Here is a 15,983-nt window from a genome sequence, read left to right as displayed (position 1 = left end):
TAAGAAAAAGCCACTTGATACCTTGACAAAGCAGTCAGTGAAGTGAAGCAGATACTTCTACGTCTGTACATCTCTCCCACCTTGTGGGAACTTGCCCAAAAAAAAGCACACCTCAAAAGTAAAAAGATAAATGAAAACTAACCACCGAAAACAATCTCCCATCCTTGAATCTAATATTGTTCTCCTACAGTCTCTATCAACAGTGACAGAAACTTTCTCTGACAAGATTTTTTCATGTCATGGAAACATGATAAGCCAAACATACTGGCCTGTGATTGCTGGGGTGGGAGTGTAATTCAGCTAGAGCGGCAAGAATAAAAAACGGAAATAGGAATGTGGAGGGGGAAATTTATTGACTCAGAGTTGTACCAGACATTACACACTTACCAGAGTAAATTGTCATGATTTCACCATTATCATAACACTCACCTCCACATATCTGTGGGCAGAGTCACAGGGGGCTGCTTTCTAACTGCCGTTTATAAAGTTGTGATCCAAGTCAGCTAATCAGAGAATCATACATTCAACTAGGTTGGAAAAGATCTTTAAGATTATCAAGTCCAACCATTACCCCAGGACTGTCAATACCTCTGTTAGCGTAAGAACTGACACATAACCACCGGAATGGTTATATGAGGTGCTTTATTGAGACGCCGGGAACCAGGGGTACGCACCCAAATCTGGTTCCGATTCCCGTCACATCGCATTCGCAATTTATACACTGAAAATTTCGTAACTAATACATATTCAGCACAGATTACATCATTGACTAATACATATGCATCAAAGATTGCTACATCAATCTATTACAACATCAGCCTCTTCTGTGCTTGCGCCGCCCCCTCTGGTGGTCGCCCTGATGAAGTAAGGAGTCTTCCTCAGATGAAGTAAGAAGTCTTCCTCAGGTTGTCCTTTTCACCTTTCCTCTACTTGGCCAGGTCCCAGTCGTCTTCTGGAGGTTAGCATTCTCTTATCTTCACCAGGATGCTTCTGGTATGCTGTTTTTGGCTATCTTAAGCTTAGGTTCTGCTTGGGTAGAGTTTTACAACATATACACCTATACTCCCCTCACCATATGCAGTTATGTTAGCTCTTGCTACCAAGACTACCATTGTACCATGTAGTTACAGAGTAACTATGATACAAAATGGCAAAGTTACAACGTCTTCTAATATACAAAGCCTCACTATTGATTTATAAATTTCTCAAATATAATCATTTTACTATTTTATATGATTATTTTATTGTAAAAACTTCACCCTCTCTAACACCTCCACTAAGCCATGCCACTGAAGATCTCATCTAATGTTTGTGAACACTTCCAGGAATGGTGATTCTACCACTTCCCCAATCAACCTGTTCCAATGCCTGATCCCCATCTCTGCAAAGAAATTGTTCCTAATTCAAACTAAAAATTCCTAATTGTTCCTAATCCAAACAAAACATCCCCTGGCATAGCTTGAGGCCATTATCTCATCCTATTGCTTGTTCCTTGGGAGAAGGGACTGACCCTACCTCACTACAACCTCCTTTCAGGTAGATGTAGAAAGCAATAAAGTCCCCCCGAGCCTTCTGTTCTCCAGATTGAGCAACCCCAGTTCCCTCAGCTGTTCCTCATAAGACTTGTGCTCCAGACCCTTCACCAGCCTTCACCAGTCCCAACTACAGGGGTATGTTCCCTGCCCTGGCCCTGCTAGCCACACTATTTCTGATATAAAGCAGGATGCTGTTGGTCTTCTTGGCTGCCTGGGCACTAGCTGTCTCATATTCAGTAGCCATCAATCAGCACCACCAGGTCCTTTTCTACCTGGCAGCTTTCCAGCCACTCTTCCCACTGCATAAGGTTGTTGTGACCCAAATGAAGGACCCGGCACTTTGCCTTGTTGAACCTCATACCATTGGCCACAGCCCATTGATCCAGCCTGTCCAGATCCTTCTGCACAGCCTCGTTATACTCTGCCAGATTAACACTCCCAGCCAACTTGGTGTCCTCTGCAAATTTACTGAGGGTGCACTTGATCCCCTTATCCAGATTGTCTAATGAAGATATTGAACAACACTGTCCCTAATACCTAGCCCTGAGGGACACCATTAGTGACTAGTTGTTAACTAGATGTGATACTATTTACCACCACTCTTTGGGCTCTGTCACTCATCCAGTTTCCAACCCAGTGAAGAATCCACTTATCCAGGCCATGAGCAGCCAATTTGTCCAGAACACTGTGGGAGACAGTGCCAAATGCTTTACTTAAGTCCAACTAGACAATGTCCACAGACTTTCCCTCATCAACCAGGCAGGTCACCTTATCCTATAAGGAGATCAGGTTGGTCATGCAGGAAACTACTATTACAAAGAATGTATTGGCTTACAAAGAATGTGTAAGAAAAACAAATGTAGATGTCATACCTTGTGTTCTTAATAATCTGTTAATGTGGAGTGCATTGTGCAGGAACTGTTATTGGCGAGCTGCGAACAGCTGCCTGGCCTTGCTCTGCCCTGTGACTGCAGACTGCAGGACACAGATGCAGTGTGTAAACTAGTGTGAATTACACAATCACAGGCAGGCTGTGGCTTAAAAGAGTTGCAGAAGTTACTCTTTTGCAACACACAAGAGGATGTGAGAAAGTGTGAAGGTGTAAATTAAAGAAGTCTCCTATATTAACCTGAACCTTTGCCAAGTAAGATGAGCCAACTTTGGACTCCTTCACACTCACTTAGACTCAATCACACCCACTTACCTCTGTTCAACTTGCCCTTTCTTGACCATGTAATAAATATGTGATGTGCTCATTTACAGAGCAAAATACTTTCCTCAAAGGAGCAGTCAGCATCCACCAAATCCAGAGACTGAAATTACTTACATGTAGCCTACAAATGTGCTTTTTTTTTTTTTTTTTCTTAGGATAAAAGCTATGTTGTAAAAATACCCTGCTCAACAATTTTTAATACTCCTGTGCAGGCATGCTATGCTGGCTGAGATGAGCCAAGTTTCTTTTCCCCTTCAGTCAGGAGTGCTGTCATGATACACTCTGTGTGTGAGGGAGTTAGAGCCTGATGCTGGATTGTGACAAGTTCTGGTCATCTTATTCTGCCAGTGACCAGAGGAGGTATGTATACAGCCTTTTCCAGAGACACATCTTTTGCACAAGGACAGCATCAGAAAGCAAAGCAAATCTAACCAGGTAATTGTATCAGGGAGTGAGGGGCTTTCTGCTTTCATACAGAAAGAAAACCCAATGGGCTATGCTCATGCTCCAGATTGATGATAACCAGCTTGACCTCAACAAGTTTTTATAAAGAACATGAGTCTGGCTCAAAGAATCTTTCTGTTTAAATGTGAGCAACACAGGAGGAAAAGGTAGTGGAGTTTACAGTACTCTTTTTATTGGTGTTCTGTAGAATTATTACTTTTTTTGTTTGTTTCACAAGCTCCTTTGTTGCAGATTTACATACGAAGGATAAGACATTGCCTTCTCTTTGTCAGGAAGTAGGAACTGGCTTGTAAAAGCAGGCCCTGTGAGGAAGTGACAGCACTTGTACTCAATCTTCTCTTGAGGCTGACAACACTAAGGCCTGGTTTACAAGTCTATCTCGGCTCCTCAGGGTGTGGGTAATGTAATTTTAATAATCCTGTGCATGGTTTGGTCCCAAAGGACTTTCTCATTTCTTACATCTGATGCTTTGAATTTTCTTTTGGTGTCAATCCCTGTTTCCCCAAAGAGAACCAGAGGGCTTCTGGGGAGATGTTGGTAATACACTGCAATAAACAAAAGCGTAAGGTACATTAACTACTTCAGAAAAGATATGTTAGTCAATAGTATCTTCTGAGAAAAGTTCACATCTGCTTCATTATCTTGCCTTTCATGTGTATGTAGATTACACTTCAAACTGCTTCCATTTACTCCTTCGCTTCCTCTCCGCTCACTGCCTTTTTGTACACTTGTACAAAAAGTCTAACTGATGATATTTTCTCAGGTGGATTAGTGAGAAGCTATAAAGAATGACTTTCAGGTATGGTACCACATCCCTTATCTCACATAATTGCATAGTTCACCTGAGTTACTTTGAGTTGATGCTGACAGAGAAAAAGCAAAATCCAGTTCAGAAGACAGTGGGTGGCACTTGAGTGCAACAGGAATTTCTCTGAGGAAATTGCAGCTGGCAGGCTCTTTCCTACACCCTACAGGCCCATCAGAAACAAGTTGTTGCCTTCTTTTTAAGACAGTAATATTGAGTTAAATAAGGTAAATGATCCCTTCTGAAACACAATAATGTATGCATTCATTGTTGTTTGCCACACAAGGAAATGGGCACCCCTCTTTTTCCATTTTCACTAATGGAATGAGGTAAAGTCTGGTGCAAGAGTGATAAATAAATAAGAACTTGCTCCTCGACCTAATCACCTTTGTTCTGCCTCTGTTTCTTGGCTAATGAAGAACAATGAAAAGAGGAATCTTGGTCTTAATAACTTAAGGCAATTAATAAAGCCCTGTACAGGCATCAAACATTCATCTTTTCCACTGAGATTAAAAAAAATGTAGCTGACCTTAACCCCAAGCTCTTCTCCCCTGTTTGCATTGTGGGTATGTCATTAAAATGTTATTTTAAACACGAGGCTAAAAGGTGAAATGGTATGGAAATACCCTTGCTGAAGAATGCAGTGAGCCAATAATGATCCATACCAGCAGTAATGAGCTGTTCCTGCTCCTATCTTCCTGAGCGTTCTTAATGTTATTAAATGATGTTGACTGTAGAAGGTATAAGAGGGAAGGCAAAAATGGGTGCATGCAAATAGAATATACGAAAGTTGGAAAAGACTAAAGAAAAAAAAGATGTTCAGTTCAATTACTTGTGGATGGAAAAACAGTTGAGTTTGCAAAGCACCCTTTTATGTGGGGGACATTTATTTCCTTGTTTTTCTTAAGAAAAAGCTGTAAAAGTGTCCTCTCTAGACAACATTTTTATGTGGCATGCTACTTCAGAATTCTAACAAAGTTTCTATAATGTGTATTTCAGAAGAGGCGAAAACATGGAGGATGTGGGCAAGTTGTTGCAGAGGTGAGATGACACAGAAAGGGTAGACTTCAGACCTTCAGGGTGGTCAAAAATTGGACCCAAGAATAGAATGCTGTAATTGAAAACCTGCACAGACTAGATTTAATTCTGCCATAGACAACTGGAGAAACTGACCTAAGCAGAAAGTGAACGTAGGTCAAGCTTTGATCACAAATCTTCCCTGTCTGTTTAGTGCTGTTGATTTATCTGAAGAGCTCTTCCAACCATAGGACCATGTGTGTTGTACAAATGCCACTCAATGGCTTTACATGAACAGAGAATCAGCAGGATTTGAGGAACACTTCATTTTTCAAATTCCCAGTCTGTTTGGAGATCCATGGAACAATCTGGGAGGTGACCTTGAGAAGCATATGTGCAGCTTAGGCAGATTTAACTGTTTCAGCTCATAAGAGCACTGAGATACATCTTGCTTTCACAAAGATTTTTAATTATTACTATTTGCTTTGAGAACTAAACTTTATCTGAAGACATTTCATGCTTAGAGACACCAATTTAATTTTTTGCCTGCTTTACTTTTGCATTTCCACTCACCTCTGCATGTTAGTGCTTTGTCTGGAAGTGATTCATATAACTACAGGCATGGCAGGATCTAGTGAAAAGTTTAAATAACTGAAAACTGCATCATAGTTTTCAGCAGATTTCCAATTTAGCAGAAAAGATAGAGTAAGACTGGGGAAAGAATTATATGTTTATAGATGCCTTATCTATAAACATACTGCTGTGTTGCTAGTTATTGATCTGTAAAATAATAGACCATAGTACAGCAGTCCAAAATAGCTGAAGTGTGTGTTAGCGTTTAGTTCCATCCTATCTTCTCAGTGTCAAATGACATATGGAGAAGTTAACTGCTATTCCCTGTATCTCTCCATTTCCCTTGTATAGCAAAGTTGGCATCCAAAGGCCATGATGAAAATGTAGAAAATTAAGAAATTTTACCAGCTGAAAATGGTCAAAGAATGTAGGCATTCACAGAAGGAAAATAAACACAGAAGTTTAATTCAGGAGACAAGGTTTCCAAATTCTTTTTCTGATTGCTAATACATGTTAACAAGGACCAAACATTAATTTTATAGTCTGGTAGGTTTTTTTTGCAATAATTTCACTTTTGCTAGTGACTTCTATATGAAAACAAATTGCTATTCCAATATCACAAATCACCACACTTGCAAAATTATGTTGTGGCCTGGCTTAACTTCAGGGCTGAAATTCAGCTTCAGACTTTCTAATAGGAGTACAAGGATTTTTGAAAGTTCTGGGTTCCTAAAGTTTGCCATGAACATGATATCTAATTCTGGGACAAGTGATACAAGTTATTACCTGTGAAAGCAGTGTAACAGATTTTCTCAGAAGTTTTAGGTCCTGCATATTCCTCAACTTAACCAAAATATTTTCAGCTGGTAAAATTTCTTAATTTTCTACATTTTCATCATGGCTTCTGGATACCAACTTTGCTATACAAGGGAGATGGAGAGATACAGGGAATTGAATTAGAGAACCATAGAATAGTTAGGGTTGGAAAGGACCTTAAGATCATCTAGTTCCAACCCCCCTGCCATAGACAGGGATACCTCACGCTAAATCATGTCACCCAAGGCTTTGTCCAACCTGGCCTTGAACACCGCCAGGGATGGAGCATTCACAGCTTCCCTGGGCAACCCAATCCAGTGCCTCACCACCCTAACAGGAAAGAATTTCTTTCTTATATCCAATCTAAACTTCCCCTCTTTAAGTTTGAACCCATTACCCCTTGTCCTATCACCACAGTCCCTAATGAAGAGTCCCTCCCCAGCATTCCTATAGGCCCCCTTCAGATACTGTAAGGCTGCTATGAGGTCTCTACGCAGCCTTCTCTTCTCCAGGCTGAACAGCCTCAGCTTTCTCAGCCTATCTTCATACGGGAGGTGCTCCAGTCCTCTCATCATCCTCATGACCCTTCTCTGGACTTGTTCCAACAGTTCCATGTCCTTTTTATGTTGAGGACACCAGAACTGCACACAATACTCCAAGTGAGGTCTCAGGAGAGCAGAGTAAAGGGGCAGGATCACCTCCTTCAACCTGCTGGTCACACTCCTTTTGATGCAGCCCAGGATACAGTTGGCTTTCTGGGCTGCGAGCGCACACTGCCTGCTCATGTTCATTTTCTCATCAACCAACACCCCCAAGTCCTTCTCCACAGGGCTGCTCTGAGTCACTTTTCTGCCCAAGCTGTAGCTGTGCCTGGGATTGCTCTGACCCAGGTGTAGGACTGTGCACTTGGCGTGGTTAAACTTCATGAGGTTGGCATCAGCCCACCTCACAAGTGTGTCTTGATGGATCATGTCTGGATGACATTCCTTCCCTCCAGCGTATCAGCCAAACCACACAGCTTGGTGTCATCAGCAGACTTGCTGAGGGTGCGCTCAATCCCACTGTCCATGTCAGCGACAAAGATGTTGAACAAGACCGGTTGCAACACTGATACTTTAGGGACACCGCTTGTTACTGATCTCCAACTAGACACTGAGCCATTGACCACAACTCTTTGCGTGCGGCCATCCAGCCAGTTCTTTATCCACTGAGTGGTCCACCTATCAAATTGATGTCTCTCCAATTTAGATACAAGGATGTCATGCAGGAGAGTATTGAGCATTTTGCAGAAGTCCTGGTAGATGACATCAACTGCTCTACCTCTGTCCATCAGTTCCGTAGCCCCATCATAGAAGGCCACCAGGCTGGTCAGTCAGGATTTCCCCTTAGTGAAGCCATGCTGGCTGTCACCAAGCACCTTGTTGTTTTTCATGTGCCTTAGCATGCCTTCCAGGAGAATCTGCTCCAAGATTTTGTCAGGCATGGAGGTGAGACTGACTGGTCTGTAGTTCCCTGGGTCATCCATTTTCCCCTTCTTGAAAATGGGGGTGATATTTCCCTTTTTCCAGTCATCAGGAACTTCACCTGATTGCCATGAGTTTTCAAATACAATGGCCAGCGGCTTAGCAACTTCATTTGCCAGCTCCTTCAGGACCCGTGGATGGATTTCATCAGGTCCCATGGACTTGTGCATGTTCAGGTTCTTAAGATGCTCTTGAACCAGTTCCTCTCCTACAGTGGGCCCAAGGTCTTCATTCTCACAGTCCCTGTGTCTGCCTTCCAAGACTTGGGTGCTGTGGTCAGAGCCTTTGCCATTGAAGACCGAGGCAAAGAAGTCATTCAGAACCTCAGCCTATTTCAAATCCCGTGTAGCCAGTTCTCCCGAGAGCTTCCTGAGGGGGCCTACAATTTCCCTAGTCTGTCTTTTATTCGCTATGTACCTGTAGAATCCCTTCCTGTTATCTTTCACATCCCTAGCCAAGTTTAATTCTAACTGGGCCTTAGCTTTCCTAACCTGGTCCCTAGCTTCCCAGACAACATCCCTGTACTCTTACCAGGCCACCTGTCCTTGCTTCCACCTTTTATAAGCCTCTTTTTTCCTTTGAAGTTTCCTCAGCAGCTCCTTATCCATCCAAGGACGTCTCCTGGATGCAGGATGCACCTGCAACACTCCTGAGCTTGTAGCAGGTGATCCTTGAATATCAACCAACAGTCTTGGGCCCGTCTGCCCTCTAGGGCTATGTCTCATGGAACCTTACTAAACAGGTTCCTGAAGAGGCCAAAGTCTGCTCTCTTGAAGTCCAGGGCAGTGAGCTTGCTGCACACTCTTCTCACTGTCCTGAGGATCTCGAACTCGACCATATCATGATCGCTGCAAATAAGGCTGCCCTGGAGCATGACGTTTCCAACCAGCCCTGCCCTGTTGGTGAGCACGCAGTCAAGCATGGCACCTCTCCGAATAGCAGTTAAGCTCCCCATATGTCATTTGACACTGAGAAGATAGGATGGAACTAAACGCTAACACACACACTTTAGTTATTTTGGACTGCTGTACTATGGCCTATATTTTTTTAAAGTGGTGAAAGTAGCTTATACACTGAAAATGTAATTTAATTAAATCACATCATTTATACTTGGAACTTCCAGAGAAAAATCATAGATGCAGGCTTCTTTTAACAATAACATCTTTGACAACTTTGTTGTCATAAAACTTCATCTTGAGCTATTTTAATATCAGTAATATCTTCACTTAAATTTAAATGGCATTAAGATTAAACCATAAACAGGCAGCCTAAGCTTGCACTCATTCTGTAGCCAACCTAAAGATCAATCTAAATCTGTGTGCTCTCTCCAACTTGTAGAGAATGTAAGAACGAATCAAACCAATATTTGCCTTTGCCACTTCATGAGTTAGCATCTTTTGAACTTTGCTGTCTCAAATTCCTTAGCCTGAAGCAGTAAGGATTCATTCAGCAAAGAATGGTAGCTTCAGTTAATCGTATCTTCAAGCACCTTAATTTGTCACAGTAGGGACGCTGTCTGTATTCTGCATTTTGCTTTCTTGAGCTGCTGTTTTCTTAATATTACATCAGGAGAGAATGCCTCTTACAGAAATGTGTTTTTTCAAACACTACTCACTTGGAAAACCTTGTTGTACAAGTGAGTTGTACAAGTAGAAGAAGGAAGTTGTACAAGTAGAATATTTATTATAAGATCCCACTCTTACATTCTTGCTTGCTTTTTAAAAAAATAACTTATGATTCTGCAATTAATTTCATAATTAATTTACTGTGAAGCATTTAAACTCAGCAGAGAAATCCAGTTAAATAAGTGCTTTTGTTCATAAAGTATTTTAAAAGATATAATTATTTTATTCTGGTTTCCTAACCCTATAATTTCCCCATCCTTAGGAGTCTACAGTGAAAACATTATGTGTCATTTGCGGTCTTGACATTTTGTTCCTGCTTTTTAATTTGGAAAAGCAAGTAGTGTTTGCAACTTACTAACTGAAGTAGGTGCAGGCAATTTAAGTAGGTTTAATACAAAACAAAGGCAAGAAGGATATGAATTCACTTATGCCCTTAATACAAATGGAAAATTACAGTTGGATTTACTTTATGAGAAATAATACAAACCAAGGAAGACTTCAGTTTGAGACTGTTACTTGTTCTTAGGGAAAGTAGTTGCAATCAATGTGAATGTGGTTAAACAAAAGCTTATTGCTCTAGAGTGGGGATACTCCACTAGCAAAAGAGGCTGATTGTGGTATGGCTGGCCCAGCCAATACAAGGTCCAGGTTTTTTGTTACAAGGTAAGGCACTGGCCTTATGAGGGTTTGGCTGTAAAATCTTGAGAGGGAGATTTGGAAGACTGTTCCTTGTATCTGGCTCACACTGAAATCCAGATGTGGAAGGACATCATAAAGTCCATCACAGGCAGAGGTGGAATAGTGTTCTCTGTGTCAGTCTTGGGGAACAACACTTTAGATCCCTTTAATTTCTACCTACATATTTAACCACTAATTTGGGGAAGGAAAATATGGTTGCACATTAAAGACTGGTGATTCATTTTTTAGTGTTACAAGAGGGTAAAGTTAGTCTTTTGAATTCAGTTCTTAGCTCTGTTTGTAGGTGTTTTGCATGACCATAGGCAACTCCTTTCACCCCTGTTTCATTATGGGTGCTAGCAATGGTAACATTTAAATTAATGGAGATGTGAGATTGTGATGACTAATACCACCAAGCTGATGCAAGATTTAAAACAACATACATATCAGATTATTTCAGTTTAACTTTAGCCATCTGGATGTTAAGGTTTACTTTCCTCCATGGTTAGTGAACAGAGATACATATCTCCAGAAGCAATTAATTCCATTTACCTTTAAAATGTTGAAGATGGAAAGAATGAGAGGTATCTTCAAACAGAAGTGTGCTCCATATAGGGAAACAAAATTTAAGTACATGTACTTTGCCAGTATATGCTCAACACATCAATAGGATGTATAGACCTCAAGCTATTAAGTGGTACTAAATGCAGTTAATTTATGACTGGCTCTGGACCTGAATTTTGTCCTTTTCAGGGTGTCATATACACATTGTAGTGCTGCTGCATTTCTGAGGATCAATCAGAATGGAGACTGATTCAAGTTCCTGGCCAGATAAAATTTTATCCCAGAGTTTCTTGGTAGCAACGGAGAGAAATGCATTTCTTTTGCAGTTACGATTTAACAAGCTATCTGGTAAAAAGCAGGAAAGAGGCAGTCAAATATCACACCTAAAGGTGAACCCACTTAAGAACAGAGAAGTGGGTTATTCAGCAATGATGGGAGAAAAGAGGTAGCAAAGGCAGTAGAAAGAAAGGTGAAAAGCTTGATTTGACAGTTAATTTTAAAAACTGTGCTTTGAAAGAAGTCATGCTGTTTGTAAATCATCTACATCCTCACCATGAAGATTCAGGGAACTATGTCCAGCATTTAAATACTTCATTCCAGCTGAGACTCTGAAAAGTACTTCACAAAAGATGGAGTAACTTTTATTAGTCTAAAAGGACATGTTTAAAATCCTATAAGAAAGCCATTTTTGCTTTTCTACAAGAAAAAAAACAACAAACAAACAAACAAAAAATCCAAACAAAAAAAAAGAAACCAACACCAAAAAGCCCTAAACCAACAAAAAAATCTAGGATAATACAACTGGGCGTAGAAAGACCTTTCTAGTATGGGTAGACGTGACTTCTTATTATCCTGTGCATGACTGAGCCAAATATTTGTTACACTTGGAAGAACTGTCAAAAGTGTAAATGAAAATTACCTGATACTGCCCTGTTTACATTCTACATTTTTTCCTGCTAGTTTAAAAGAATTTCAATAGCAAAAACTTAAATTTAATCTTTGATATGTAATATTAAAAATAATGACAGTTGCTAAGTGTAAGTTATTTTTATATTGTTTTTCATTTGGCAACTTTTTTTTTTATTTATCCATCATTTTCATCTTTTGTGATGTTCTGTTCAGCATTTGGTAATCAAATCAGTTTTTCTTTGGATTAAAAAAGTAAAGTGTCAGAACAAATCTGATGTTAAAGCCTTCAGTCTCAGAGCCAGCCTAACAGGAACCCCATTCTGTTTATCAGCACAATCTTTCGTTGTCAACTGTTTCAAATACCAGAGCTCTTTTAAATACCACTAACATTGCCAGAGCCTCATTTAAACGTGTATTAGCAGGGTAATCCTTCAATCATAAACTTGCCACTAAGACATAAAGAGGATGATTACTGGCATTCTGCGCCCTTTTCAGAATTACCCAAGGGAAATATTATAGTGAACATCTTGGGCTTGCAGTGACCCCAGACTCTTCATAGGAAAGCAAAGGAAAATAAAACAAAACAAAATTGTGCTAGCAACTAATTTCTCTCCTCTTTCCCCGTTTTATTTAATGTTATAACAACTGGTGAAAGAGTTGTATCCACGAAGTATCTTTGATTAGGTGGCTGTCATTCCCATTAGTTACATCTTTGTGGGGGAAGCAAAGTAAGAGTATGACATCTAGTTTAAGTCTTGGTCAATTTGTATGATGCTGGGAGGAGATCACTCCTATTACTTCCAAAATGCCCTAACTTCTGACTTCCCATTCCCGTGCTCTTGCACAACTAAACAAGGAGCACAACTAATTATCTGTTCAAAGCTTGATTTACTACAACAGTGCTGCAGGCAGCAATGTGTCTTTCTGAGATGTTAAGACACCTTGAGGGTTCAGTTCCAAATTTAATACAATATAAACCAAATATCAATAAAATGCAACCCATATCTCAAAAATATAGCAGGATGCACCCTGCAAATCAGCTGAACATATATGTCCACAGCCAAGAATGTCCACAGAATATCTGCTACCTGCATGACATACTAGCTGTCACAAAAAGCAGAAAGACACAGAATCTGGAAGATAGGGTAGAAGCTAGACCCTGTTTGGCATATAAGAGCACAAGGAGTAGCAAGTTAAAAAAAAACAAACCCATGGTTGGGTTATAGGTTGCAAATACTCAAAATATTATTAAAAGTGCACATGCTTGTACCTAGACATTGACGTAGTCAGTGATCTGTGATATATTTGTGATCACCAATATCTTCCTTAATGGAAGGTAGCAAAGGTGGCAAAGGATAGGGGAGGAGAAAGGGGAAGGCAAATATTTAATTACTTTGAAATAAAATCTGCCACTTTTTTTGTCTGAGTTACAGTTGCGGCTGTCTTCACCCTGAATCTATGGGACAAACTACTCAGGACATATTCAGACATGATGGGCAGTGTCACGATTGTAAGTATGTCCCCTAACTTTTGTTTGATAAAGCATGTAAAATTTGAAGTGTGTAAAAGTCATGGGCTCTGACTACACCATTTTCCTGAGTAAATTTTTGCAAATAATTCCAGCATGTACTATATCATGCTATGCTATTATATGAGAATATAAATCATAATAATCATAATCATAATAGGAAGTTATAGCAGAATTTGTAGATAGTTTAGAATTAGATACAGATTTAGAAAGGCCTCAGTTTTGGTCTGGAATTCACTTACATCCTATGCAGGACATAGTCTACCTTTTCACATGCCTTTGCAGGACCATGTATGGTGGTATATAATACACAAATATAGTTTGATGTTGTTCATCCCACCTGAAAGGATGCATCAGTACTCAATGTCCTAAACTAGCCCAGCCACCAATGATGCAACAGTTAATGATGCAACTCTCTCAGCAGAACATCCCAGAACTCTGAGAAAATTTTAGCTGGGCTCAGGATTTTGACTCTGTAGCTTGTGAATCTGTCACTGAAATGTGTACAGCTCCCAGAATTACATCCCCTTTTTCATATCCACTTCTTGGACTGTTTCCTGTTTTCTCAACGCGGTAGCAGCTGGAGCCACTTCTGTCGGCTGCACCCTGCACTTCACACAGCTGCCTCTGTGGATTTTATTAATGTTTTCCATTTCTCATCCTGTTTTGTCACTGATGACTCTGGCAAAAGACACACTTTCTCTATTGGAATAAAAATAATGCAAATCCTAAACACCCACCTCAAAATAGCTAAGAGAGGCTTTGTGGCTCAGATGGAGGAAACCGAAATTAGTGCCTATTGCAGCATGTTCATAAGCCTCCAAATACGTTGTAGGTTAGAAGGCACCAACACAGCTTTGCTCCTATGGCTTTTTTTCTATAAAGTCCATCACGTTATTAAGGATTCCCTTGCTCAGTGGCGCTTTACTGATAAGGGACGTTAGTTGTAGGGCCGCTTCCTCCCTCCAGGTGTCACTGCCCTCCTGAATCCTGAGTCCTGGGCAAAGTAACCGATTGAGCCATCAATAAATCCCTATCAGGTCGGAGTGTGGAGAGTCTAATAGCTGATTTCATTACATTGAAGTGACAAGGCGTAAGCCTCTGTTTTGAGGAATGGGATTGATTTCACCAAGGGAAGTAAACCCCAATGTAATATTAATCAATCTGAGACAAATAACTGCCAGCCTATTAACTCGATTTTTAATTCTGAGGAAAATTTTGTTATTAGCTGGAACTCTGGACTTATTTTGCCCTTGTGAATAATGTGCTTCAGGAATGCCTACTTGAAGTTTGCAATTATTCTTTTAGAGGCAAAAGTTTGTAAATGAAGGGATTATAGACACAAACAAACCCATTCATAATTAGTCTTCCTCTCTTTCAACAGGGCAGTAATATTGAGTAATTGTAGCCAATTTGTTGAGTCCCATTTAGTTAATGGAATCATACTCTTGGTTTATTTATATAAATTTTTTTAAAATTTATTTGTGCCACACCAGTCTATCAGGGAGAAGCTGCCATACTGAGAGTCTTTGAAGTGCTTTTGTTTGAGATGAGATGGAATCACTACAAAGCCTCTGGCACCTTCAAGATGGTCACATTTTATATTTGAATGTCCCTTTGTACAACATTTGTGTAAGCAAGTTGGTAATTTTGACATTTATAAATCAGCTCTAAAGCCCTAAGAGGCTGATGTTAGGGAATCTCTCATGCCTAGAACAGTTCTTCTAAAAATGTTGCTTATGATCTTGGAAAGCCTCAGGTATATTAAAGGGACTAGAAATTTTGAGGCATGGTGGTGTCCTGGGTTCAGCAGTAGCAGTCATGTTTTTTCCTTTGTGTTAACTGGTGCAGTGCTGTGTTTTGACTTCTAGTTTGAGAACAGTGTTGGTGAAGCCGATGTTTTCGGTTGTTGCTAAGTGATGTTTACCCTGACCAAGGACTCTGTGAGGCTCATGCTCTGCCAGGGAGGAGGGGAGGCTGTGAGGAAGCAGAGACGGGGCGCCTGACCCGGGCTAGCCGGGGAGGTATTCCATACCACAGCACGTCATGCCCGGGGTGGGGGGTAACTGGGAGTTACCCGGAAGGACAGGGGCTTCCGGGTGGAACTCGCTTTCTTGGCCGGTGGTAACGTATTCTCTTCTCTTGTTATTTTCCCTTATCATTGTTTTAGCTGATAGTAGCGGTGGTGATTTGTTGCTGGACTGTTCTTGTCTCAACCCGTAGGAGTTGCACTCTCTCGATCCTCCTCCCCGTTCCTCCGGGAGCGGGGAAGGGGAGAGCCCTGGTGCGGGGGGGGGGGGGGGGGGGGGGGGGGGGGGGGGGGGGGGGGGGGGGGGGGGGGGGGGAGACGGACACGGACCTTGATTGTTGTCAGCTCGGCACCACTCACTGGGAGTGAGTGAACAAGTTACCTGACTGGGTTTAAACCACAACAGTTCTGTTTGGCGCCCAACGTGGGGCTCGAACCCACGACCCTGGGATTAAGAGTCCCATGCTCTACCGACTGAGCTAGCCCAGACTGCACTGGGAAGGAGACATTCTCCAAAAAGAACTGTCGTGGTTTAAACCCAGTCAGGTAACTTGTTCACTCACTCCCAGTGAGTGGTGCCGAGCTGACAACAATCAAGGTCCGTGTCCGTCTCCCCCCCCCCCCCCGCAGCGGGGCTCTCCCCTTCCCCGCTCCCGGAGGAACGGGGAGGAGGATCGAGAGAGTGCAACTCCTACGGGTTGAG

At 41.3% G+C, this 15,983-nt stretch overlaps 1 non-coding gene across 1 annotated transcript; it reads right to left on the bottom strand.

Moving 5' to 3' along the window:
• Positions 1–15,696: 15,696 nt before the first annotated feature.
• On the bottom strand, positions 15,697–15,770 carry TRNAK-CUU (transfer RNA lysine (anticodon CUU)). The gene has a single exon. It is a non-coding gene; the product is annotated as a tRNA-Lys (tRNA).
• Between the last annotated feature and the right edge of the window lie 213 nt (positions 15,771–15,983).

The sequence above is a fragment of the Pezoporus wallicus genome, unplaced genomic scaffold, assembly GCF_028554395.1.
Source record: "Pezoporus wallicus isolate ANWC-B61680 ecotype Strahan unplaced genomic scaffold, APGP_CSIRO_Pwel_v1 contig_3486, whole genome shotgun sequence".
In the NCBI taxonomy this organism is placed as follows: domain Eukaryota; kingdom Metazoa; phylum Chordata; class Aves; order Psittaciformes; family Psittacidae; genus Pezoporus; species Pezoporus wallicus.
This window is presented reverse-complemented; position numbering and strand designations above follow the sequence as displayed.